This window comes from Mizuhopecten yessoensis, unplaced genomic scaffold, assembly GCF_002113885.1.
Source record: "Mizuhopecten yessoensis strain PY_sf001 unplaced genomic scaffold, ASM211388v2 scaffold10787, whole genome shotgun sequence".
In the NCBI taxonomy this organism is placed as follows: domain Eukaryota; kingdom Metazoa; phylum Mollusca; class Bivalvia; order Pectinida; family Pectinidae; genus Mizuhopecten; species Mizuhopecten yessoensis.
The window spans coordinates 32,419-57,069 of NW_018408721.1; the positions used below are offsets into that span (position 1 = coordinate 32,419).

Below are 24,651 nucleotides of genomic sequence, written 5' to 3' on the forward strand. Positions count from 1 at the left end.
CCCACCCCCACCCACCCGCTCCAACAGATGTAAGCCGCGGTCATATCTAACGGTCACGTACATAATTGACCGAAGTTGGGGGGGGGAGGGCGTAGTTGATTGCAGTAGACCCTAAGTGACTTAGCTAAACGTATCAAACGTAGTTAGACAGACGTAGTGCAACGTAGTTAGACAGACGTTGTTTGAACTTCAAAGAACCCATGATTAGGCCGTGGTTAGCCCAAAAATGTTCAACACATTCAAAATACATCTACGGTGAGTTTCGATGACAAGATCCTACTGTGACCGTAATTTGAACGTAGTTGACCCTATTTGACTGTTATTGACCCTATTTGATAGTATGGTTTACCGTAGTTAACCGTAGTAACTACTGTTAACACTACGGTCAAGTAGGGTCAAATAGGGGCAACTACTAGTGTTGGACTACGCTTGAAGGACGTTCACAGTACTGTTAGATAACGGCTAAGCACGGTTAACTAGGGTCAACTAAGGTGAAGTAGGGTTAGGGGTAGGGATCTACGTTTAAGTCGTGTAACTAAGGTCGCCTACGGTCTACTACAGTCCACTACGGTCATCCCCCTCAACGGTCAACTACGTGTGTGACTGTAAGATGTGACCGCGGTTTTAAACTCTGTGTTGACACTAATTGATATAACATCACCCCAGCAGTAATTAAATTGGTCAGCAAACAATGCTAAAGACTTTTTACCTGTACGGTTGGTTGTCCGTTGTTGCCACAGGGGTTACGTTTGCAAGAAAAACAATTGACACCACAATTCAATGCTTTAAAATCAGGAATCATAGCGAGAAAGTTATGTCAGTAAATAGACGTCAGCGCATAAAAACATGCACGTACATAAACATATGATCCAATGATTGGTAGCGTTCATCCCATGAAACTTTACAATTTTAACGCCAAAATTAAATACATAAAGAACTTGAGTTTATTAATATATATGAGCTACTCTACTATGACATAATCATATCCTGCCCACTACATGTAACAGGACCACTTCATGTTAGCGACACTGACATTTTCATTTCATATAATAAAGAAAGTATATTCCTGTATTTTTTCTTGCATACTAAACTAGCAGGTAGTAACAGTAGCATCTTTATTAGAAAATAAACAAGGATATTAAGAGAATTGAAATAACTAAATTTCCAAAATTAAATTAATACATTATTTATCAATTTCACTCGGGCATTTTACAAATAAACAAGAGAAAAACAAGAATTCAAGGAAGATTAAGACCCTTGAAAAAGTAAAGGCCCAGGATCGGTATCTACTTTAATTTTGCGCAACTCGACATATGGTTCAGAATACATTCGTCACAAAATAAACTGGAAATCTGGAATGGTGCTCTATAAAACGCAGGGCCCTCTTTTTGTTTTTTCCCTTCGTCCTAGTATTGCTTTGATTGCAAAAATGCAAAGAGGGAGACAAAAGTTAAAATTGGATAAAATGAGTTATTTGAAAATAGTGACTTTGACCATTTTTGTAAGGTTATTACAAAAACAATGTGGTCATCTAAATCAATAGCAATACCCCGTCAACTATTATTATATGAATATTATTTATCCAAGATAACAGAAAAAAACATCCGACGCTATTGATACTTGATATAATCAACAATCCTTTCAATGTGATCACGTTCAATGTTTCTTGCATGGCTTAATGTACAGATTCCAGTCCCATGACCGCTAAAACTATTATTACGATCATGTAAAACACCATTCAGTATAAGATTTCGTGTGTATGCATCAGCAAATGTCCAATCACGCTCCTTCAGTATACCAAGGTCACGTGACCCTAATGTCACGTTCAGTATTCTGGAATCACGTTCCCGTTCTAATGATCCAGTAATGTTTTTTAACAGTTATCGCTGCATGTGATTTCAGTTACTAAAGACAGTTTTAAATAATAAAGGGCATTAATAATTGAACTGATTGTGATTGTGATTTACGTTTTTATAACCGTTTTATTGGAATGAAATGTATTTATTCGGATTGTGCTAAATCATGATATACTGTTATCTAGACAATTATATGTACTAAGTAATAGTTATTATTTACTTTTATTAAATAAAATTATCATCTCATATTTGTACTTAAACAACCAGTTCGTTTATTAATGTCGTTCATTATTTCATTCCTGTCTTTACCTGGAATCACATACAGTGTTATCTATTAAAAATACGTTACTGGATCATTAAAACGGGAACGTGACTTCAGTATACTGAAGGTGACATTGGGATCACGTGACCTTGCTATGCTGAAGGAGCATGATTCGACAGTTTGCTGATGCATGCGCATTAATTGTATCCTAATATTGGTGTCCAGTTTCACATAGTTGATATAGTAGGTGACACCAATGTAAAGCCTCAGGTAGCTTCTTGCGGCGCGTTTTAATATTCCTAAACAAATAGCATGATTGTAATAATAGTTTTTGCGGTTATTTGACTAGAATCTGTACATTTAGCCACGGCGGGAAAAAATGGGAACGTGATCACATTGAAAGGGTTGTTGAATATATCCAGTATTAATGGCGTCGGTTTTGCCTTCTGTTTACCGTAGATATCACGGAAGATACCCAACATGACGAAATGGGAAAATTTTGTAAAACAAATATCAATTAACACCGACATATTCGGTCACAATCCCAATATACAGATAAGAGTTATCTACCTTTGTAATCAAGTTAGTGGTGTGAGAAAAACAATGGGACTTTTAACTGAGAGGAGAGATCTACTTTCACCGATACAACGTCAATGGAGTCATGCAAACAGCAATCATATTACACACACACAAGCGTATTTCGAAGTTAATACGTATTCTGTTTGTACAATTACAATTATTTTCTTTATTTCCTCCGAATCGAACATCCACAAACATAACAATACATAAATGCATTCATTGAAAATTGACAAAGTAACTAACATGTTATATCACAATATACAAACATAAATCAAAATGATAAATTGTATTGTAAAGTATGAGTTACACTGGAGTTAACTCCTCTTTGCGTCTCTACGCTCCTTAACTTAACTTAAGTTACATAAGAGAGATGACCATCATAAGAAATACAAAAAGGAGGAGAATTTTATAATTGACACAGTATAAAGTTAAGGTTAAGACATCATTTGTAGTAAAGTTTGCACATTCTGAATATTCAAGTTACATCATGTTACTAGACACAAGTGGAAACTCTACCTATGTCAACGCAGGTGATAGAAAATACAGCATCATACTCTGCCAACATAGAAATTCTTCAAGTAACCTTGATTTTGATCTACACAGAAAACATCTTACTGAATCACCAACTTGTACCTGTGGTGATGCCCATGAAACAGTACATCATTATTTTCTCATTTGTAACAAGTATGATGAACCACGTAAAACCCTCAAGGGTAAATTATTTGATGTTAATCACAATCACTACACTCTGGATGTACTTCTATCTGGCTGTGTTGATTGTGATGAACAAAACAATGTAAACATATATGAATGTACTGCTGAGATTGTCAGAGCTACACATAGATTTCCACATAAACAATACATTAAATATTTCTGATTTAATATTATGTCTCTTAAATATGAAAACTTTCAGTTACGACTGTGCTTAAACATTGTGTGTCATCATCACCTTTTTCTTTTCCTATGGCCGCCTTTCCCCCTTTTGATCTGATAGGCATATATTTGTATGTTTTGTTTCATCATAATTATTGCATAGTGTTGTTTTATGTGATAGAGTCATTACTAAGTAAGGACAATCTCATAATGATGGACCGATTCAAAACCTCAGTTTGCATCTTTCTGTTTACTCATTTTTGTCATTCACATAGTAAAAATATAATATAAAATAGAATGTAAAATCCTTGATTTACCTACCTATTAACAAATCCCTTCAAAATATTGATTTGAATCCACCAACACTTCAAAATCTGCAAAATTCTTTCTTTCTTAGTTATCTTAACTGTGAATATCAGAATGCAGTATCCATGACTTGCCCCAAAACTCATGGGTGAATGACCAGTGGCTGATAAGCCAAATGGACATTTTTGGTCTGTATCCCATGAGTGAAGGGAATCCTGTCATGGATCCTCGATTTGAGGCTCTAAAAAATTACAATTTTTGAAAACATAGTGAATACACTATTTCATATATTATAACAACTCTTAAATAACTCTGGTTTAGCCGTCTACCGGCTAAAGCTTTTCAACCTAGCTAGAGAAGAGGTTTTGTGTATTTGTTGGCCTTATATACGTTCTCATTGTTCTAACTACTGACATAATTGAAGAGTTCGATATTATACTGTTCTGTTCAGTTCATTAACTTAAATATGCAAGATTAAGTGGATTTCATACCAAGCCGTAACGTGATAATTTATATATGTTATCTGTAATAGTTTTTTTCCATATAACACGTATACGCATACGTATATGGCAGATATCATACTTTCCTGGTGAAAAACAAATGATATGTCCTAATTTAGGTCCGTGTACAAGTAACTGTTATAAAATGTGTATAGAGATATTACATATTTTCAAATTGCACCACCCGTATCAAAATTACACGTAATTTCCATGTATGTTTGTGATCGCATTGTACACGGAAGACCGCCGTGTGTTGGGAGATGTCGTGTATGGAAGAGTGGAAATGAACACGAAAATACAAATTACGCCGATAAAACAGTTTTTGATATTGGAAGAACAGATTGGTCCGGCGTACAGCTAAATAGGCGCACAAACAGACAATACGTGACATATCACACCTTCCATGCCTATATAGGGTGCCCTATTACTCAAAATATTTTCAATAAATATATAACATGTTCAACATAAATTCGTTATCGTCGGATTGTCCTGTTGACACGCCGCAAGGTGTGCTTGGTATAGGCAGGTTGTCGTCGAATCTGGGCGGCGGTATATGACTAACAATGGGATGTCTTGACGGGTATCCGCTGGCAAGTCAAGAGCAACAAAAACCCCTATACTGGTCATTAGACGGAACGTTGCAGCGTCATTATCATGGCCTGAAAATCCAGATTCAACGTGCCGAAAGCTAAGTTCATTAGCATTGACCAATTGAGTTTGAATCCAATGATAATGTCTATGTCCACTATAAGATAGGTGTTGGTTTTCTTGAGGAACGTATATTTCATGTGAAATCCCATCGATGCAACCAACTGCTTCCTCAATGTGCCTCCATGGTCCCTCCATTTGGCGCCATTCTCTTCGCGAAGGCCATATACAACCAGCCAAATAATATGCTTATATGCATTTCGATTATTCAGGAAAAGGTCGCCTGGTGTGTTTTATATGTTTGACCCAAGTATATCCATCCTGGTCCTTTTGGTTATTCAGAAGAAGTTTTTTTTTTTTTTTTGTTAAGACAATTGACCCCTGTGACCTTCAATATGGGTGAAGGTAATTTATCTGATCAAACTTGGTAGCCCGTTATCCAAGTTTGCTTCTAGCCAAATATCATCACCCTAGATCTTAGGGTTATTAAGCAGAAGTTGTTTAAAGGTTTTTACAGACAATTGACTCCGTAATCTTGGATATGAGTAAAGGTAATTTATTTGAACAAACGTGGTAGGCCTTCATCTTTGCATGCTACTGGCCAAATAGCATCAACCTGGGCATTTTGGTTATTCAGACGAATTTGTTATTTTTTCTTTTTACATATTTGACCCCTGTGACCTTGAATATGGATGAAGGTCCATTTTCTGAACAAACTTGGTAGCCCTTTATCCCAGTTTGCTTCTGACCAAATATCATTACCCTAGGCCTTTAAGTTACTAAGAAGATGTTGTTTAAAGCAAAATAATGACGCCAGACGACGCACGGACGGACGACGGATGCTGCACAATGGCATAAGATACCTGGCCCCGCCAGGTGAGCTTACAATAAACAATGACAATACGGTATATGTTTAGGAAATAGAATTTAAAAGTATATTTCATGAACAGCCAATGTAGGTAAAATGTACAGTAAGGTTGGATTTAATTACAGTTAACTGTATTCGAAGTCATACATGTACAGCTGTTATATTGTTCTTTAGAACAAAATGTGATCCACAAACGTTCTTATACATGCTTGCTCATTCAAGTGTGTACTGTACCCGGCAGAATATGTTTACATCTCGCATGCAAAAACATGGGGTACTGGCGGCATTTCTTTGTCAATCTTTACAATAGAGAACAAAAACAACACTAACGAGTCAGCCTGAACTCTGTTTATCAAAAAACTGTTTCATTGTATTCGCATCTATAGATAATATATAAGCCAGGGAAATATGGGGCTCATCAAAGTGGTAATTATGTCCAAATATTTGGTCGTTGATCTTGGTAACCGGTTAATGGTCTTCCGACCCAGTAACCGGTTTACCGGCGGCTAACCGTTGACAACCCTAGTAATAACATATATGGATTCCGATGTTTAACCGAGGTCTTCAGATACGACTTATCAGATGTTGAAATTTTGGTTCACTATAGCATCTTTTAGGACGAATCAACTGCAACATGTCATTAACAAAAACGACCAAAATATATCTGCTACACCAATTGCAATAGTTGGGATTTTTATATTTCCATCTCACTACATTTTCTTTCCTGGCGCCTTGCTTTGAAATACTTCACTTGCGGCTTTAATTTTGAACGTTTACCCAGGTGAGAAAGAAAATGGGTTCTGACCCCAGGCAAGGACATACCAAAGTCGCAAGGAGACAAATACATAATCATACAATGTGTCCGGCACACATACACACATGCACAGATACACAACACACATGGAGACACGTCCTTAAATGACCTGTTCTATTGATAGGACGTTAAACAAAATAACGCTAACCCAACCCTTTCTGGAAATGAACGGCATAATGTCATAAGTATTTTAAAGTTATAATTGGGAGTAAGATGCGTTTGGAATGAACAGAAATATTTTAGATATGAAGGTGCTAGTTGATGTTTAACCTTGTATAGAAGTTTAGCCGTCTGCCGGCTAAAACTTTCCAACCTAGCTAGAGAAGAAGTTTTGTGTATTTGTTGGCCTTATATACGTTGTCATTGTTCTAATTACTGACATAATCGAAGAGTTCGATATTATACAGTGTTCTGTTCAGTTCATTAACTTAAATATGCAAGATTAAGTGGTGTCGACAATGTTTTCAAACCAAGCCGTAACGTGATAATTTATCTATGTTATCTGTAATAGGTTTTTTCCAGATAACACGTATACGCATACGTATATGGCAGATATCATACTTTCCGGGTGAAAAACAAATTATATGTTCTAATTTAGGTCCGTGTACAAGTAACTGTTATAAAATGTGTATAGAGATGTGACATATTTTCAAATTGCACCACCCGTATAAAAAGTACACGGACTTTCCATTTGTGTTTGTGATCGCATTGTACACGGACGACCGCCGTGTGTTGGGAGATGTCGTGTATGGAAGAGTGGCAATGAACACGAAAATACAAATTACGCCGATAAAACAGTTTTTGATATTGGAAGAACAGATTGGTCCGGCGCACAGCTAAACAGGCGCACAAACAGACAATACGTGACATATCACACCTTCCATGCCTATATAGGGTGCCCTATTACTCAAAATATTTTCAATAAATATATAACATGTTCAACATACATTCGATATCGTCGGATTGTCCTGTTGACACGCCGCAAGGTGTGCTTGGTATTGGCAGGTTGTCGTCGAATCTGGGCGGCGGTATATGACTATCAATGGGATGTCTTGACGGGTATCCGCTGGCAAGTCAAGAGCAACAAAAAAACTATACTGGTCATTAGACGGAACGTTGTAGCGTCATTATCATGGCCTGAAAATCCAGATTCAACGTGACGAAAGCTAAGTTCATTAGCATTGACAAATTGGGTTTGAATCCAATGATAATGTCAATGTCCACTATAAGATAGGTGTTGGTTTTCTTGAGGAACGTATATTTCATGTGAAATCCCGTCGATGCAACCAACTGCTTCCTCAATGTGCCTCCATGTTCCCTGCATTTAGCGCCATTCTCTACGCGAAGGCCATACAACCAGCCAAATAATATGCTTATTTGCATTTCGATAATTCAGGAAAAAGTTGCCTGATGTGTTTTATATGTTTGACCAACATATCCCCATCCTGGTCCTTTTGGTTATTCAGAAGAAGTTGTATACTTTTTTTTAAAGACAATTGACCCCTGTGACCTTCAATATGGGTGAAGGTCATGTATTTGATCAAACTTAGTAGCCCGTTATCCAAGTTAGCTTCTGGCCAAATATCATCACCCCAGATCTTTTGGTTATTAAGCAGAAGTTGTTTAAAGGCTTTTACAGACAATTGACCCCGTAATCTTGAATATGAGTAAAGGTAATGTATTTGAACAAACGTGGTAGGCCTTCATCTTAGCATGCTACTGGCCAAATAGCATCACCCTGGGCATTTTGGTTACTCAGAAGAAATTGTATTTTTTTTATTTTACATATTTGACCCCTGTGACCTTGAATATGGGTGAAGGTCCATTTTCTGAACAAACTTGGTAGCCCTTTATCCCAGTTTGCTTCGGACCAGATATCATTACCATAGGCCTTTAAGTTACTAAGAAGATGTTCATTAAAGTAAAATATTGACGCCAGACGACGCACGGACGGACGACGGATGCCGCGCCATAGCATAAGCTACTTGGCCCAAAGGGCCAAGTGAACTTACAATAAACAATGACAATACGTTATATGTTTAGGAAATAGAATTTAAAAGTATATTCCATGGACAGCCAATGTAGGTACAATTACAGTTATCTGTATTCGAAGTCATATGCTGTTATGTTGTTATTTAAAACAAAAGTTGATCCACAAACGTTCTTATACATGCTTGCCCATTCAAGTGTGTACTGTACCCTGCAGATTATTTTTACATCTCGCATACAAAAACATGGGGTGCTGACGGCATTTCCTTGTCAATCTTTACAATAGAGAACAAAAACAACTCTAACGAGTCAGCCTGAACTCTGTTTATCAAAAAACTGTTTCATTGTATTCGCATCTATAGATAATGTATAAGCCAGGGAAATATGGGGCTCATCAAAGGGGTAATTATGTCCAACTATTCGGTCGTTTATCTTGGTAACCGGTTAATGGTCTCCCGACCGAGTAACCGGTTTACCGCCGGCTAACCGTTGACAACCCTAGTAATAACATATATGGATTCCAATGTTTAACCGAGGTCTTCAGATACGCCTTATCAGATGTTGGAATTTTGGTTCACTATAGCATCTTTTAGGGCGAATCAACTGCAACATGTCATTATCAAAAACGACCAAAATATATCTGCAATTGCAATAGTTGGGATTTTTATATTTCCATCTCACTACATTTTCTTTCCTGGCGCCTTGCTTTGAATACCTCACTTGCGGCTTTAATTTTGAACGTTTACCCAGGTGAGAAAGAAAATGGGTTCTGCCCCCAGGCAGGGACATTCCAAAGTCCTTCAAAATGGTAGTCGTTATTCCCTGATTAGCATTCAGCATTTAGGGAAATGGCAACACTTGTTCATCCGTTGTCAGTATAATGAGACGGGCGGAATGCTGTGATGGGTGCCTTCAACAAGATATTTCAGTGAGAAAAAACTTTAAAGTCGGCATCAGATCCGTGCTATCACAAAGAGGCAAAAACACCATCATACAATGTCTCCTGCACACATACACACATTCACAGATGCACAACACACATGGAGACACGTCCTTAAATGACTTGTTCTGTTGATAGGACGTTAAACAAAATAACGCTTACCCAAACCTTTCTGGAAATGACCGGCATAATGTCATTATATTAAAGTGATAATTGTGAGAAAGATGCGTTTGGAATGAGCAGAAATATTTTAGATAGGAAGGTGCTAGTTGATGTTTAACCTTGTATAGAAGTTTAGCCGTCTGCCGGCTGAAACTTTCCAAACTAGCTAGAGAAGAAGTTCTGTGTATTTGTTTGGCTTATATACGTTCTCATTGTTCTAACTACTGACATAATCAAAGAGCTCGATATTATACAGTGTTCTGTTCATTTCATTAACTTAAATATGCAATATTAAGTGGATATAGACAATGGTTTTAAACCAAGCCGTACCGTGATAATTTATCTATGCTAGCTGTATAAGCCTAGAAGTATTTATATAGTCTGGTATTTGAATTTGCGAATATATAACCTACTAAAAAGTTCAGTAAAGAAGGAGAAGTACATGAAATTTCTCGTACACGAACTTGTAAAACCATATATGTAAGAAACCAAATCATACATACGGTGGATTTGTTTTTGGATGTTTACACTGCACATATATATTATTGATGTTTATTTTCATGTAAAATTACACCATTCTGAGCATTTATTTGTATTTGAGTTAGAACATGATTCGAAAAAGTGACAATGAGTACGCTTCATATAAATGGTTATATCTGTTAAAATTCCCTTATCAGTTTCATTCATGAATATAAATCAAATGGTAAATGTATTCTCCTCAATATCAATATCAATTTCAACATATTTTATTGAGAGAAAAAAAAAGAAGTCAACAGGATTGGACATCAGGCATTGCCTATGTAAGTCCTTTCCTTACAGCTACATCCAGTGTTTAGCGCATTGTTTACATATATTAAAGACATTGTAGATGCATAAAGGGGAAGTAACTCCTCTAAAGCAGATTGTATAATAGTGATGTGTAAGGATAGCTACTCTTTTAATTAGGGCCCGTATCGGAGATACGGTTGCCCTATAGTAATCACTCTGTCTGTCCATTTCTACCATCAAGAAAGGGAAAATAACGATAGGAAAGTCGACTTCGTCGTTTATTGTACATTTTAGTAGCAAACTGTTCCTGTTATGTTGTAAGTTAGGAGGGAAAAGGTGGAGGAGGAAGAGTCTGTAGTGTCTTTGATGTCAAGCTCATGTGGGTATATACGATCGATGTGGTCAATACATTTATCATTATTCGAAAACAGTAAATCGTCGATAATGAATGAAAAATTGAAGAACTTGGCTATATTTTTATAACCAGTCCGGATAAGCGCATCAATAAACCCAGCTTCATATGGAGAAAAAAAATGTAACTCACATTATTACTATAGCCATTGCTACACTACTATGATTAAGGAAATATTAAGTGCGCAACCGGAAAAGTAAGTCGCGAGTGATAGAAATAAAAATGATGCATCACCACAAGCTTAAACTAGCTTACAACGATGCCACATCAGCAATTCAGCAACAATGAAATCAGCTAAAAGAAAAGCACATTTTTTTTTTCCATCGGAATGCCTACTCTCTGCTTGAAAAGCTTGCCACACAACTGAGCAAAAGTTTGTTAACCGAAAGCTATATATATTTATATGAGTTTGTTTCAGTTATTCATATAATGATTTTTGGGAGGTTGGCTGGCGCAGAGAATAGCGAACTCGACTTTGACCTGATCACATGCGGTTTCTCTGGTTACTCAAACTGAATCAATGTCAATGCATCTATAATATAAAAACTGTAAATATCAATCGGCTCTCTCCTTTTACAGGAGAGCGTTCCCTTGCTACGTACCAGGCAAAGTGTTGTAACGTTCCAAATGAACGCGTCTTCAGATGCAGTGCCAATTTCCACCAGCTCTGCGTCAAGCACCTGGCAGTACGTCTAGAACAATCAATAAGCTAATTAGTGTTTCAATTTTTAATAAAACGAGCTTGTAAGGACTATCGAGTAATGCCTACTTGTATTCACCTCGTTGTCCCAGGAAAATATATACATTTTGGTGAATTTCGGGAGAATCATCTCCCTTGGACCGTGGACCGCACCGACACGAGATATTTTGGGACCTGAGAGCAGTTCCCAAGTATATGTTGTGATGGCACACACCGAATTCTCATATATGTATGATCATAGTTAATATCAATATTGTAGCTGGCCTCTCACATATATGTATCATCATAGCTAATATCAATATAGTAGCTTGCCTCTAATCGGCATGGCTAATATTAATAGAGTAGCTGGCCTCTCACATATATGTATCTTCATAGCTAATATCAATATAGCAGCTGGCCTTTTATCATCATAGCTAACACGATATAGTAGCTGGCCTCTTATTATCATATCTAGCACAGTATAGTAGCTGGCCTCGTAACATCATAGCTAAATAGCTAACACAATATAGTAGCTGGCCTCTTATCAGTATAACTTCAATAGAGTGAATGGCGTTTTATCAGCAAAACTTACATTAATACCAGAATGTACTTTCCCTTTTATTAAGAGAACATTTGGTTTCTATATGTATGACTACTTAATATATATTATTCGAACCCGTGTGTCATAAATATTTTGATCGAAAGGTGAACATACAAACACACAATGTGAGTGAATTAAATAATCGAAGTGACCGTAACGATTGTAACTGTTCATCGATATATTTCATTGTATATACGAAACAAAGCTATAGATAAATACCGCTCACGGTATATGGAACTTACCGAGCGCTATTTATAGCTGCAATTCCGGGTATAGGAGAAACAAACGAGGCACACTAATAAGGTTCAGATTGACGGAGAGTTATCTTTAGAAACAGTTACAATGTAGGAGTATCGCGAAAAAAAAGCAAACGTGTTTAGTACGGAGTATTGAGCTTTCCAAAACCACGAACATTTAGTCTTACAGTAATGTATCATTAAGTTGTATAGTATCTGTAACGTGAAAAACTTAAAAGAAACATGTGTTATGCAGTACGTGTATATGTAACAATGATTGTTAAATGTATAGCAAATGATGTTAATCTCGAAATACAGTTTGTTTCATTTATTCACCATACAAGAAATATTATGAAAAATTGTTAAGTGTGATGATATCTGATGAAAGTATGGTTATATCATTTTTTTTCTACATTTCATATGTTTCCGATGTATTATAATGTTTAGTGTCTCTATAGATAAAAAAAGAGCAAAAAAAAAAGCGCTAACACAATCCTTGATAACGGAGTACGAAATTGACATGTGTGTCGGTAAGGTAAACAACATTTGTTACAGTGCGGTAAAATATATTGCATCTGGAATATCTGAGTTACTTTTGTCATTATTTGTTAACTTTGTGTTATATAAATTTTGTTCTTACACGGCATACACAGACATTTACTGTAACGCTTGTATTGACTTGTATGGACTATTCGTTGTATGTGAGTTACACAAGCACAGCACATTACTTCAGTACATGTTTGTTATATATCCATTCATGCATAGTAAGCTACGTATTTAAATATTAAATGAGTTCTGGGTAGAAACACGAACAGTTGTCGAACCCGGAAGTCGATTATATATACAAGCCGTGCTTTTCAGGTAATTGAAAAAACATTACATGTTCCCTTCTTAACTTAATTTTAGAAAACACACTTGTATAACACAGCGATACATATGTTTCTCCTGCGAAGATCTATATATAGTATATGTTTGTCTTATATCCGTTGCTTTATTAATTCAGAGTACAAATGTAGAGAAAAATGGTTAACACAGTTTAACACACTACCTTAATCCTAACCTTATTAAATACTCGTGTGATGTGGGTAACTTTAAAAAGAAAAACATAGTCTTAAAAAATAAGTATCCTAAAAGGTTGATTATTTGTAAAAGCTTGTCAAACCTACCTTCGTTTCACGGCTTGTCACCGTGCGTTAATTATCAGAGAATAAGAAAGGATACATGAAACAAGTACGAATCTAAATAGTCATATCATTAAATATATTTATTCATTCATCAAAAACCAACTGACCCCTACAGTTATATTTAATACTTTTCCAACATCTATTGATTACTAAGTCTTGTATGAACATTCAGGGGTGACCAGGGGTGAAGGAGTTAAATTTACATCAGTTTAATCACAATATAGTTGCTGGCCTCTTATCATCATAACTTCAATGGAGTGGATGACGTTTTATCAGCAAAACTTACATTAATACCAGAATGTAGTTTCATTCTTATAAAAAAAAAACGTTTGTAACTTTTATAACAGAGCGAGTGTTTCGTCCTATGCAATGCAATGAATAATCATTTTGCCATATGTCTTTTTAAAGATTTTCTTTTGTATCGAGTTTTTTTAGCTTCCCTGTTTCTCTTGCTCACCACACATAAACAATTGTATAAACAGTTTGTGACATTTGTTATAACAGATGTTATTTATAGAAGACGGTGGAATTGACAATAATAAACAAAACTGTTCATCGAAACAGTTCGGTGTATCTGTGAAACAAAGCTATAAATAAATACAGCTCATGGTATATGGGACTTACCGAACGCTATTTATAGCTTCAGTTCCGGGTATTGGAGAAACGAACCAGACACACTGGTAATGTTTATTTTGTTGATGAATTAAACACTTTTTGTCTAATTCCAGTTCGAAGTATTGAGAAATTACAAACGTTTTCTTAACAAACAGTTCGTAGTATTGCGGAAAAACCCCAAACGTGTTCAATTCATAGTATTGAGCTCTCCGAAACAACGAACATTTAGACATTCAGTAATATATAAGTTAGTTTTATAGTATCTGTAACGTGTCCTAAACAGACTATGAAGTTTTACAACATCAATAGAGCTTTTGCCGTTGTTTCCATGAAATTATAACACTAGTAAATAATTGTAAATCGAATCGAATCGAATTTATATAAACTTTCATCTATAGAATGTTTATTAGCACTACAATACGATAATGATTTTTTAAATGGTATTTTAAAGTTTTTTTTTCTGTTCTTTTCAAACAAATTGTGTTTGTAATTTTTTGAAACATTCAAATACATTTGCTTATCATTTTTACTGAATTCCATATGTGGAAGAAAAAGATTAAACCATTATGTATGTGTGTCTGTCCACACTTTCGTTTACCAATATAATCTTGGAATCCGAAAGACATTTGACATGGTGAAACACTGTGAAATGCAGATGCGCAATAAGGGTTTAAAACCTTTCTTACGCCAACGTCAAGGTTACTGTTATTCACAATAAACCTTAGGAAAACTCGGAATCAAAAAGTCTTATCTTTTTGAATTTGGACATGGTGATATACTGTGAAATGAAGATGTGCACAAGGCGTTTTTAAATTTTCTGATGTCAAGGTCAAGGTCAAGGTCAGTGTTACTTAAAATAAACCAATGGGGTGACGGTCAGACACATGACGGGACCTTTGCTGACTTCTCAGTGCTCTAAATATTGATCGGAATTACTGTAACCTGTCTTAATGACTATATCTCTCTATAGCACATAGCCTTAACTACCATATAATGTCGACCTGTCTGTAAAGACCACCTGTCAATTAAAAATAGTATCAATCTGTTAAACTAGTGTCAATACATACATATTTTATGTGATAAGTATTTTTTTTATTTATTTACTGAAGATGATCGCTACTTTAAATTATATAAATTATGTTTTTTTTCTAGAATTAGGAATAATAATAATTCAGAAAACGACAAGCTAAGTTGGTTTTGGAACGTTCAATTGTAGTATTGAAGGTATGTACAGGTATATTTGAACTGTTGAAATTTATAATAACAAATGAACCTATGTGAAGAAATCATTAGAGGCATTGTTTTATTTTTAATTACTGTCTGATGCCCTTTCCTTTGTGGAAGGACAACAATCTTGTAAGTGACTTCAAAGGTTCAAAAAGAATTGATGACAGCGTAAGAGAGTATTGCATTAAACAATTTGGTAACAAGCACTTGTTGGAGTGCTGTGCTGCCGCACATCATCATCTGGTACAATATGAATATCGACATTTTTCAATATTGATAAGTGTTCAATGTGATATGAATGCAAATGCCATTTTTCTTTCGAGTAATACAACATTATTTGGATGGAAACTTAATTTACTTAGCGGGTGTCGTCGATGAAACAGGAGCCGCTTAACCATTTTAGTGAACCTTTTCTTCATTAAATGTCTTTTTATTTCAGGTTTCTTACAATTTTGTCCCCCAACTCAAATATCTTGTTATCGATTAACTTTGTTGCCTAAGGCATTAAAACAGTCATGGCAGGGGTAAGAAAATAATATTTCCTCGTTTAGTATGTATAAGATAAAATGGATAAATGCATGTTTATGTAACAAAAGTATTCTTATAATTTTGGACAACATATCAACAGCATGATTGATTAACATATCTATAAAATTATTTCTACAAGTGTTTATATTATTTCTATTTACCAGTCCTACCATATCCTCTGCTTCCGTTTCGTACGCACACATTGTGTACTATATCCACACGCTGCTTTTATCCTCAAAATCATTGACCCATAGGTGTATATCATGTGAGTGATATACCTATTTGCTAAGGATTTGCACACCATGTACAAAAGACGAAATACCAGGCGATTAACTTTTGCGCACATCTTTGCGCACGATGAACGAATGACAGTTTCAAGGATATCAACAGCAGATGCCTACTTCTCAGTTCCGCCAACCGATTTTTACCTCAAAAGCATTTTAAGGTCTTGAACTTTTCCCTTTTTGATAAAAGTATTCGTGATTTCCCTACCTGTACTATGTATAATTTTTTTCTAGTGATTTGTGCACTATGCGCGGAAAATGAAATACTGGGCGATTTAAGTTTGCGCACATATTTGCGCACGATTGACAAACTGTGTGCGATGGCGATCATCGATGATATAAATAGATGAATTGTTTGATCAATAGATACTATTTCGTTTGAAAACACTTTAATCTTGATTAAAAGATACGTTGACATATTTCAATCAAGCTAGATCTGTTGGTCAATTTATATTTAAATTCAGTTAAAAATGTAAAATTTATGATTAATGGAAATTGTTGAAACAAGAAGTAATGATTTTTTACATGGAGGCCCCGTTTCCCGTCGACCGGTGCACTTTCGTAACTTTCCGAGATGTACTAATGCCGCAGTTACCTTTCTGAGAGAGAAACAAAATAGACCGAAACAAACAGGCCAATCATCCTAACGTTATTTATCACACTGTTACCTAAACAAAGTCAAATTATTTCAATATTTAATACCGTACATGTGTAATACGTATTGAAAAATGGGATAGAGCAAGAAATAAAAACTGCAAATTGCATATCTACCATGTTTATTATTCTAAAAAAATCAGAATTTTATCAATTCGTAAAATTAATAACCCAGTTTCATAAATCGTATGTATTAACGGATATATGCGCCTACAGGCAGAACGTTTACTAAATCGCACGATTATGCATACCCATCGTGATCTACGCACGATTTGTGCACTATATACACAATCTACTTTTGGTGCAATGTGCATTTACACTATCATATCTGATACGATATCAATATCGGTAATTATCAAATATCGATTTGTGTTCAATGTGATTGGAAATAAAATGCATTGTTTCCTTCGGTTTATGCAATATGATTTGGATTTGAATTTTCATTTATTTGGCTGGTGTCGTCAATCAAACAGGAGACGCTAAATCACTATTAGTGAAGATTGTCCTGTTTTACTGTCACCTTATCAATATTCCTGCAATTTTATCTTCAATATCATCAACCTATATGTGTACATTATGTTAAAGATGTAATTATTGTGCCTCAAGTATAAGAACTGTTATGGCATCGGTAAGAAAATCAATTTAATCTCATTTCATATATGTTAAATTAAATGGATAATTGCATGTTTATGCAACAGAATTGTTAGTATCATTTTGAAAAACATATCAACAGCATAATTTACTAACATATCTACTTACATGTTTCTACGAGTGTTTATGTAATTTATACTTATTATTTCTGCCAGTTTCTTGCAAATCCAGGGATGAATCCTACTCAGCAGAACATCATACCGACCGGTGCTCCAAATCAATTTCAAGCACTGTCTGAGAATCAAAGTGTAAGTTGCCTTTTCATTGCCTTTTCATTGCCTTTTCTTCCAAGTTTAGATTCATAGATGATATGTCGTCGTAGAATAACAAGAAATCTATTGAACTCGTCGATTTTATGTTACCACCAAAACCTAAAATCTACAAGACTACATTTTAAGATTGTAAACTATCCACTTTTCGATAAAAGTATCCCTGCTTTCCCTACCTATACTATGTATATGTCGCAGCTGATTCGAAATTCACGGAGGGAATTAGAATAGAAGAAATCAGTGTAAGATATCGCATACTGAAGAAAAAAATTAAACCAAGCTTTCTAGGGATTTGTGCACTATGCACTAAAGATGAACTACTGGGCGATTTAATGTTGCCCACATCTTTGCGCACGATTGAAAAATTTTGTGCGACGGCAATCATGGATGACATAAATATATAAATAGAGGAATTGTTTTATAAATAGATACTATTTCGTTTGAAAACACTTTAATCTTGATTAAAAGGTACGTTGACATATTTAAATTAAACTAGATCAGTTGGTCTATTTGTATTTAAATTCAGTTGAAATGTCAAATTTATTATTAATGGAAACAGAAGTATTGTATTTTTACATGTGGGTTTCTCGTCGACCGGTACACTTTCGTAACTTTCCGAGATGTACAAATGCCGCAGTAGATTTTCTGAGAGAGAAAGAAATAGATCGTAACAAACGAAATAAAAAACAGGCCAATCATCCTAATGTTATCACACCTAACATTTACCTAAATAAAGTAAAATTCTATACATATTTAATATCGTACATGTGTAATACGCATTGACAAATTGAATAGAGCAAAACATACTTACCGAAAATAACATATCTACCATGTTCATTATTTTTTTAAAAATCAGAATTTTATCAATCCGTAAAATTAATGAACCAATTGCACGAAATCGCACATACATGCATGTGTGGATATATGCGCCTATAGGGAGAACGTTTACTAAATCGCACGATTATGCATACCCATCTTGATATGCGCACGATTTGTGCACTATATGCAAAAGCTATTTTTGGTGCTTTGTGCAGTTACACAATCATATCTGATACGATATGAATATTGGTAATTTTAAAATATCGATTTTTGTTCAATGTGATTGGAATGAAAATGCATTGTTTCTTTCGGGTAATGCAATATGATTTGGATTTGAATTTTCATTTATTTGGCTGGTGTCGTCGATCAAGCAGGAGACGTTAAATCAGTTTTAGTGAAGCTTGTTCTGTTTTACTGTCACTTTATAAGGATTTCTACAGTTTTATCTTCAATATCATCAACACATATGTGTACATTATGTTAAAGATGTAATTATTTTGCCTCAAATATAAGAACTGAGATGGCAACGGTAAGAAAATCAATTTTAATCTCATTTCATATATGTTAAATTAAATGGATAATTGCATGTTTATGCAACAGAATTGTTATTATCATTTTGAAACATATCAACAGCATAATTTACTAACATATCTACTTACATGTTTCTACGAGAGTTTATGTAATTTATACTTATTATTTCTGCCAGCTTCTTGCAAATCCAGGGATGAATCCTACTCAGCAGAACATCATACCGACCGGTGCCCCAAATCCAGTTCAAACACTGTCTGAGAATCAAAGTGTAAGTTGCCTTTTCATTGCCTTTTCATTGCCTTTTCTTCCAAGTTTAGATTCATAGATGATATGACGTCGTAGAATAACAAGAAATCTATTGAACTCGTCGATTTTATGTTACCACCAAAACCTAAAATCTACAAGACTACATTTTAAGATTGTGAACTTCCCCTTTTTGATAAAAGTATCCCTGCTTTCCCTACCTATACTATGTATATGTCGGAGCTGATTCGAAATTCACGGAGGGAATTAGAATAGAAGGAACCAGTGTGAGATATCGCATACTGAAGAAAAATATTAAACCAAGCTTTCTAAGGATTTGTGCACTATGCGCTAAAGATGAACAACTGGGCGATTTAATTTTGCGCACATCTTTGCGCCAATGAAAAAACTTTGTGCGACGGCAATCATGGATGACATAAATATATAAATAGAGGAATTGTTTTATAAATAGATACTATTTCGTTTGAAAACACTTTAATCTTGATTAAAAGGTACGTTGACATATCTAAATCAAGCTAGATCAGTTGGTCTATTTGTATTCAAATTCAGTTGAAATGTCAAATTTATTATTAATGGAAACAGAAGTATTGTATTTTTACATGTGGGTTTCTCGTCGACCGGTGCACTTTCGTAACTTTCTGAGATGTACAAATGCCGCAGTTGACTTTCGGAGAGAGAAACAGAACAGATCGAAACAAACGAAATAAAAAAAATCAGGAGAATCATCATTATGTTATCAAATTAACTGTTTACTAAACAAAGTCAAATTCTTTACATATTTAATACCGTACATGTGTAATACGCATTGAAAAATGGGATAGAGCAACACATACTTACCGAAAATTACACATCTACCATTTACATTATTTGTAAATCAATTCAGAATTTTATCAATCCGTAAATTTAATAAAACCAATTGCACTAAATCGCACATACGTGTATGTGCCGATATATGCGCCTACAGGAAAAACGATTACTAGATCGCACGATTGTGCATACCCATCTTGATATGCGCACGATTTGTGCACTATATGCAAAAGCTATTTTTGGTGCATCGTGTAGTTACACAATCATATCTGATACGATATGAATATCGGAAATTTTAAAATATCGATTTGTGTTCAATGTGATTAGAAGGAAAATGCATTATTTCTTTCGAGTAATGCAAAATGATTTGGATTTGAATTTCATTTATTTGGCTGGTGTCGTCGATCAAGCAGGAAACGTTAAATCAGTTTTAGTGAAGCTTGTTCTGTTTTACTGTCACTTTATGAGGATTCCTGCAGTTTTATCTTCAATATCATCAACACATATGTGAACATTATGTTAAAGATGTAATTATTTTGTCTCAAGTATAAGAACTGTTATGGCATCGGTTAAAAATCAATTTTAATCTCATTTCATATATATTAAATTAAATGGATAAATGGATGTTTATGCAACAGAATTGTTATTATCATTTTGCAAAACATATCAACAGCATAATTTACTAACATATCTACTTAATATTTCTACGAGTGTTTATATCATTTATGCTTATTATTTCTGACAGTTTCCGGCAAAAGAACCGCTGAATGGTCCACCTGACGTTCGCCAAAATCAACTGTAAAGTGTAAGTTGCCTTTTATTACCTTTTATCCCTATTTTAGATTTATAGATGATATATCCTCGAAGAATAACACGAAATCTATTGAACTCGTCGATTTTATATAACTACCACAACCTGAAATCTACAAGACTACATTTTAAGATTGTGAACTTTCCCCTCTTTGATAAAAGTATCCCTGCTTTCCCTACCTGTACTATGTATATGTCGCAGCTGATTCGAAAGAAAAAACTCAAACCAAGTTTTCTAGGGATTTGTGCACTATGCGCGGAAGATGAAATACTGGGCGATTTAAGTTTGCGCTCATCTTTTCGCACGATGGACAAACTGTGTGCGATGGCAGTCATGGATGATTTAAATTGAGGAATTGTTTTAATAATAGATACTATTCCGTTTGAAAACACTATAATCTTGATTGAAAGGTACGTTGACATATTTAAATCAAGCTAGATATGTTGGTCTATTTATATTTAAATTCAGTTAAAATGTCAAATTTATTATTAATGGAAATTGTTTTAAATGAAATTATGAAAATAAATTTTCTACCTTCCCTCAAATGCATCCTCCTCCTCCTCCTCCTCCTCCACATCTCCCTCAATCTTCACTAGAGTGTCATCTACAATGTAAAATGTAATACAACATTTAGGAACATTATTTAAGACTATTGAATAAACATCATAATTATCAACTGTGAAGACTTACTTAAGATTCTAACTTACCTGATGCTGGAGGCGGGACTGGCATCGTGATAGGAGGTATATCCATTTCAATTATCTCTAGAAATTAAATATATATTCATTTAAATATGCAGTCAAAGGGACAAGGCAATAGTGTCCTTTTTAATAGTGGAATGTATGTTTAACAATTTAATCCAAGTGTGAATAAAGTTTTATTACAGTATATATCTACTCATTTATTATATTTTAAGACCAACAAATACATTAAACAAGAGTATTTATTTTTAAATTTTCATCTGACCCATTTTTTATTTTTTTTATTACGTAGGTGCTCGCCATACATATATTTTTAATGACTTGCGGATGTGTGAGAGCAAAAAAAAAGACTTCATCACGATTGTGCAACGTTTTTCACTAAAAACACACCTTACAAAATAATAAACACGCCTTCCAAATATTGAAAATATAATTGACAAATCCACCATTCCTTAAACGTTGTTTTTCATTGGCCGTTCTTTCTCTATAAAAAGCGCGCCAATACAGTTAACCGTCACTTTCTAGACTTTGGCGCTAGATGGAATGACGGAATAGTCCTTGTCAACTAAGCTTCACTGACAGCTCGGGGTATCGGTGAAAGAATTTCATGGGGTGATTTATCTACACATCACCAAAAAAAAAAAAACTATCTTCCACTATCGTGGGAGGATTATCAGGACTTGATCAATATAAATGTGACATTGGAGGGAAACATACATCTTATCAACGTTAGTACTGTCATAGTAATAGCACAAGATCTTTTTAATGTAATATTTTTGAAATATTAGAGAAATGTTCCTTTTTTTCCTCCAATAGTCTGCCCCAACTGCCAGTTCCTCCACCGCAAGTTGCTCAGCCTCTTCAGCCATCTTCTCAGCCTCTTCAGCCATCTTCTCAGCCTCTTCAGCCATCTTTTCAGCCTCCACAGCCAGCTTCTTGGTCTCTGCAGCCAGCTTAATACAAAACATCAATAAGTACATTATTCAAACAGCAATCTTAAGATACATGAAAATATTGTAGACTTTAATTTAGGTTTTCTTTTTAAATATTTTGTTTTTAAAGTTAAAACTTTCTTGTTAATTTTCATAAGGGTTTAAAAAAAAAAAAAAAAAAAAAAAAAAAGGTTAACAATCATTTATTTTCATTCATGACGACTTCTGTCTGATGGTACATTTGAAATAAATATTTGTAAAACTGCATTTTTGTTTTATTTTTGAATGCCAATCTATTATAGAAATTCTGTAATGACCAAACGCAAGCGTATCACACCGATTGGGTAAGACCCAACGCTTGTCATCGAAGGCACACAGACCCGACTTGTTGACGGCATAACGTACAGTTGGTGTTTATCGCTTCTAATCGAATTCATTTTACACATTTTAATTTTGTTTTCGAATAAACAGTCCTTTATTTCTAGCCTTAGATCGCCTCTAACGGTCGTCTTTGCAATGCCTTTAGCTACCTGATTTTTGTTCATATCGTTATATAGGACAGTAAGATTATCTATTTCTATCCGTTTGCGCACGGCATAGACGGACGAGTACATTTTAGCGCGGATTCCTACAAACTGTGAAATGGGTTCGCTTCCCGTTTCGTCCTTGAAATACCGGGGTATCTTTTTGTTCTTTGTATCGTAACAACGATGGTCGACCGGATAATTGGACAGATCGAATAGGTGTCTGTCCCGATACATGTCGTCATAGACGTCTGGGCATTGAACGTGATACAAAAGACTGTCCGTGTCCGTCATGAGTAACTTTATTCCATCTCCATATCTCGATTTTAGGTACTTGTAATAAAACTCGTACATGATACATTTCGATAGATCTAGAATGGTCTGTCCTACAAACACGGGTTTGTGCAATAGTAGTTTCACTTGATCGTTCTGAATGGCTACCAAGCCTTCGTTAAAGATGGTGAATCTTTGAAAAGAAGGTCTTGCCGTGTACTTTTTGAACTTTTTGTCCATGTGTGCCAGCTTGATATCGACTCTAGATTGCACGTTCTCCATCGTGTTACCGAACACGGAATTATTCATGAGTTTAAAGAAATCTTTCTCGAACTCGTTCTTACATGACGCTCTTTTTGATGTGTTGAATTGAATGTACGGGCGTAACCAAGGTTTTTGTATGAATTCTAGGATTCTGTGGATTTTGGTGACTTTTAGAACCGATTCCGCGTACAATTGTAGATTTCTATAATGAAATGTATTTCGTCTTGTGTTCTAATGTTGGAATCAGTTTTTCTGTCGGTACACGCCCTTGTAATTTGTCATCGGTGTGTTTAGGGTTAGAATGTAAAGTTGTCCATAGCTGTTTACTGGTTGGTGACAATTCTTTGACGGGTTTTTTTTCGTTCCGGAGAGAGGGGGTAATCGGAATGACTGTCATGGAGTTCGTCTGGGTATTCCAGATCTACTTCTAGTACGTTCCCCAAGTCTCCGTCTTTGGTGACTTTGGTTATGTCAACTGTTTGTGGGTTTTCAACCCATTGAAACCCTACCACGGGTAACGGTTCCGACATGGCCTTCACGTACAAGTTATTACAATACGTATACATGATGTATGAGTGTGGTTGGGAGAGGTCGTACGTTTCTGGAATGTAAGGATTGTTAGCTTCAGCGTATTTGTTAGAGATCATACTAACACCACTTCGTACCCCGTTTTCGAAGAAGAGATACATGTCTGGATCTCTGATGAGTTCTTACCTCACTTCCGTCATTTTCAAAGCTGTGCTCCAAGCCAGACCTGGACTGGTAAAGAAGTGAGCTGCATGTAACCCGTAATATTCCAGCCACATGTTTCTGAAGTTCT

At 35.2% G+C, this 24,651-nt stretch overlaps 1 long non-coding RNA gene across 1 annotated transcript; it reads left to right on the top strand.

Annotated features, from left to right (window-relative positions):
• Window positions 1–12,952: 12,952 nt before the first annotated feature.
• On the top strand, window positions 12,953–22,915 carry LOC110462410. Its single transcript, XR_002464280.1, has 5 exons — window positions 12,953–13,354; window positions 17,792–17,884; window positions 19,431–19,523; window positions 21,072–21,131; window positions 22,655–22,915. It is a non-coding gene; the product is annotated as an uncharacterized LOC110462410 (long non-coding RNA).
• Window positions 22,916–24,651: the final 1,736 nt, after the last annotated feature.